This window comes from Micromys minutus (genome assembly GCF_963924665.1).
Source record: "Micromys minutus genome assembly, chromosome: 14".
NCBI classification, from domain to species: domain Eukaryota; kingdom Metazoa; phylum Chordata; class Mammalia; order Rodentia; family Muridae; genus Micromys; species Micromys minutus.
In genome coordinates, this window is record NC_137983.1 from 1,570,380 (window position 1) to 1,575,269 (window position 4,890).

Consider the following 4,890-nt stretch of genomic DNA (forward strand, 5'->3'; position numbering starts at 1 on the left):
CGGACCCGAAGCCCGAGGTCCGGGCGGGGCCCATACTGTGCCGCTATTGGCCGTTCCCTGACCAATCAGCGCTGGAGACAGCAAGAAATGGAAAGCATGACACAGATGGGCATCCTTTCTGACCAATCGCTAAGGAAGGGGCGAGGCTACGTGGAGGGGCGGCCCTGGTTCTTCTAAGCGCTCCACACCAGGTACGAGGCGGAGAGGCCCGGTGGGGAGGCGTGCGAGAATTGGAACCCGCGGAAAATGGGCAGAGCTCCCGGCCAATTGCCAAGGGGCATAGGCGGAGCTACGAAGAGAGGCGGTTCTTGTTCTCTGAGAGTTCAGGGCACAGGGAGACAGAAGCGACGATTGGATTCTCTAGAAAACAAGCAACGCTTTTGGCCAATAACTGAAGGAAGAAGGCGGAGCCTAAAGGCAAATCTCTTGGCCAATCGCTGAATAGCAAGGTCGGAACTCCGAGAAAGCTGGCGCGCTGGGCAAGGGCGAAGCTCGAGGACCGGAGGGTGTAGCCCGGAGGGCGACAATGATTGACTGCAACACTAAAGATGAACAGGTCCTAGGACCAATCGCAGTAGCCGTAGGCGGTGCATCTTCCAGTGCTGGGCACGCCAGGTGCTGACCGTGACGATCCTCTCTGCCTGAGTTCATCTAGTATGTTCGGTGCAAACTCCTCAGGTTTCCATGGAACGCAGAAGCTTTACTCTTCCCTGAACTTGGTCCTTGACAGTTAAAGGACTCTTGGTTAATTCTCAGCCCGTCCCTCCCTTACTGCTCCCCTGAAGATGACACAAAGGGCAGAAATTCAGATCACTCAGCCTCCCTCTGCTACTCAAGCTCGTGTGCAAAACGTGGAAAGCCAAAGTGCAATCACGCTGACGCGATCAGACTTTCTGAAAGAGACGTCTCTGGGTTCAAGCTTTAGCCTTCACGAGATCTTATGACATCCCTGTGGAACCTGTCCCTAATAACTCTTTGGTGAATTAACCGAACAATAAACACAACCACAGGTCAAAGGGAACACAGAAACTAACACAGAGAGGTCAAGGTTACAGAGCACTTTAGCTGTTCAATTTGTATGTTGAAGCTCTGAACTCAGAAAGGGGAGTGAGGCAGTGGGGAACGGAGTGACCTGAGTTACTCAACCTGCTCAAGCCTTGGGCAGAGCAATCCTTAGTCTCAATCTTGCCTCCCTGAACCCTTTGTGGAAACAGAACAAATGAGCCAGCAAGATGGCTCAGTGGGTAAATGTTAATCCCACAGATTCGAGGAGAAAGACCACCAACCCAAATCATGGCCAAGTTAATTAAAACAAGCTTTTAAATTTGTGTACATGGATTGTCTCTCCCTAAAGGCCGGGTTTAAGACATCAATCAGCACTGAATCTGGGGAAGATAAGTTTGTTTTATTGTTGGTGTTTGTTTTGTTTGGTTTGGTTTTTGTTTTTGTTTTGAGACAGTGTCTCACTATGTAGCCCCGGGTGTCCTGGAACTCACTATGTAAACTAGATTGGCAGAGAGTGCCACTAAACTGCATTGGAAGATTAGGTCTTTATAACTCAAGGTAGGGGGTTTCCAAATGGAGGATTTGGCAGGCCACAGAACATAAAGGTTAACAGTTGGTCATAACACCCACCTGAAACAGACATGGCTGCAAGGTGGTCATAACAAGATAGTCACAATCGTTTGGAGCTAAGACATGATTGTCATTTCCTGGAACAGGTAGTACAAAAAGAATCATTTGTAGTTAAGGTTACAGGTGAGACATAGCCCAAGTCTTAAGAAACAGAGGTGTAATTATAAGTAGGAATGAGCCTGGTTTGTCCTTACTATAAGATGTCTTTCAAGCCCAAGATGGAAGCAGTCTTGTCCTTCATAAAGACACTGTCCTGGCCACAGCCCCAGTGACCTGCATTTATGGTGGAAAGAGAAAGCAGAATCCCAAAAGTTGTCTTCTGACCTCTACACACCCCTGCTATGACATGTACATGCTTAAGGCCCTGCCTCTCTGTGGAGCAGAGGGCCAGAGCAGGCTTTGCAGTTGTCCACAGCTGGGGGACCATCCTATGCTCTCTTTCCTAGAACCATTTCCTCTCTGACTTCCCAATAGCATTTCTTCAACCTTCCAGACATTGAGAAGACAGAAGCAAACTCTTATTTCTCACATGTCTTGGATGTGGCCTGTGGAGATCAAGTTTAACAGCGGAGGATCTTGGGAGGAAGCCAGACTAAGTTTAATATTAAGGCCTCAGGTTTCAGGGCTGTGGAAAGCCCCAATCTCCAGTGTTCAAGTGGGCAGGCTCACATGATGCAAGCCATTATCTGCAGGCCACTGTGGGACTCCCCATAGACTAATTCACTGTAAACTTCCTGGCAAAAAGGAAGATATTCTAAAGAGATGACTAAGAGGTTAAGACCACTCCACTTTTGCAGAGAACTCGAGTTTAGATCCCAGCACCCACATGGCAGCTCACAACTGTCTGAAACTCCCATCCCAGAGGATCTAATGGCCTCTTCTGGCTTTCACAGGCACCTGCACACACAAGGTGCACATAAATTCATGTGGGCACACACACATACATAAGGGAAGCATCTTTGCACCTCCCTTACCTATCAGAATATTTAAACAAGGATCTCCAAGACATTAGAGTTTCCCCAGAGGACAGGTGGTGGGTGGCACATGCCTTTAATCCCAGGCAGAGGCAGGCAGATGTCGATGAGTTCAAAGCCAGCCTGGTCTACACAGTGAGTTCCAAGATAACCAAGGCTACACAGATATAGAGAAACCCTGTCCCTCCCCCTAGCACTCACAAAAAAAGAATGTCCCCAGGGACCTGGTGCAACCTAAGCTGAAACTGAACTTGGCTTTGACAAAGATACCATACAGTTCCAACATCCTGTCAGACCTCTCAGGAGAGACTGAAGCTGAGCCAACAATGGGCCAGTGACAGGCAAAAGACTGTCACCTGGGTAGGACCACTTAGCTGCTTACAGCTCTTGCCTTTTGTCCAAATATGAACCTTGGGCTCGTGGGAAGATGGCTCAGCTAGGAAAGGGGCATTGTCTCCAAGACTGATGACCTGAGTTTAGTCCCTGCCTCCTGCAAGTTCTCCTCTGACTTCCACACTTGAGCCGTGTTGTGTGAGGTGTATATTCACAACTAATCAAATACATACATAAATAAGTATAATAAAACAAATTACTCCTTCACCTTGTATCAGGACCTTGACGTGGGAATCGGCGGACCTTTACTTGCTCCTCTTCACAGTGCAGCCTTCCCTCTGCCAGTTTCTCAGCGTGTGCACCCTGTACAGAAGCCAGAGAAGCCATACAGCTCGCCACCTTTCCTGGATCTCAGGGCTGCTTTGACGCCAGCGAGCCCCCTACATCCTCCTGTCGGTACTCACGGCCCAGCCTTCTGATGACAGTCATGTGCAGCCATGTCCAGCCTTTCATGTGGGGGCTGGGGATCTGGAGCCTTATGCTTGCATAGCATAGCAAACCGTCTCTTACCCACCAAACCATTCTTTTCAGCTCACACCGCCTTTGATGAGACAGGGTTTCACTGTGTAGCCCTGGCTGGCCTAGGGCTCATCATAGACCAGGCTTGCGGGAAACTCACAGACACTCACCTGCCTCTACTTCCCCAGGACTAAGATGGAAAGGCCTGCACCATCATGCTGTGCCTCACAGGTTTAATTTTTGATACAGGGTTTCATGTAGCTTACACTGAACTCAGACTTGTTGTATAGCCAAGGATGATCTTGATTTTCCCGCCTCCACCTCCTGAGTGCAGAGATGGCAGCTGTATGCCTCGTGCCTGCTTAATGTGGGGCTGGAGATGGAGCCCAGGACACACATGCCAGGCGAGCACCAGCCCAACAGAGCCCCAGCCTGAGACCTCAGCCTGACTTGTTATGGCCACCAGAGGCCAGGCTCCAGCCCTAACAGCTCCAGCAACAATAGGGTCAGATGGCCAAGCAAAGAGGATGATGTCCCTATCCAGGGGGTAGAGAGCCCCACTGTGGTCTTACCAGGCTTTGAGGGAGAGGGAGGGAAAAAGGAGGGAGGGAACTGGGAGGGAGGGAAGAAAGAAAGCTCCCAGAAGGCCTCATGGCTCCCTACTGATGCCAAGTGAGGCAAGGGTCAGGCAATGGTCCAGCCCTGAGCTGCCTCTGCCAGTGGTGCCAGAGGCACCAACAGGGTCTGGGCATGGCAGCAGCAGCAGATGATACTCCATTATGGCCCCACAGTGTAGAGCACTTAGCAAGATCCCAGCCTCTCTGCACTTGAACCCAGGCAGCACACTGTCTCCTCTTCCCTCTGTCTCCTCCCCTTCTGGGAATCCCCCGGGGCATATCTTCAGACAGACAGACATGACTGCTCTCATGTATGGTGGAGGTTTGTAGACGTGAGGGAGAGTGTAGCCAGCACAAGGACATCTGGGAGAGTCCAGAGTGAATGTGACCCTAAGCCTGGCCATGTGAGCAGAGGGGAAGAACGAGAGAAGCCCCTCCCTCAACAAGGATGGCCCAGTTATATAATGGCTGAGTTATATAGTGACCAGGAGCTTGGTGGCGAGGAAAGCACAGCCCAGTGTCTGGGTTTGAGAGTTCAGGGTAAGGAGTGGAGTATGCCAACCAGGAAGGCCCTATACTGTAACAGATAGGGACTAAGGGATGCTGGGAGAATCTGGTGACCAGTGTCTGCTTTGATATTTTAACAGGATTGAGACCTAACACACACATATGTACATAATTAAAAATAATAAAAACACTATTTTACAAATCAAAACAAAAATAACTGGGTAAGATGGCACACACCTTTAATCCAAGCTTGTGAGGCAGAGGCAGGTGGGCCTCTGTGATTATGAGCTATCTGGTCTATATAG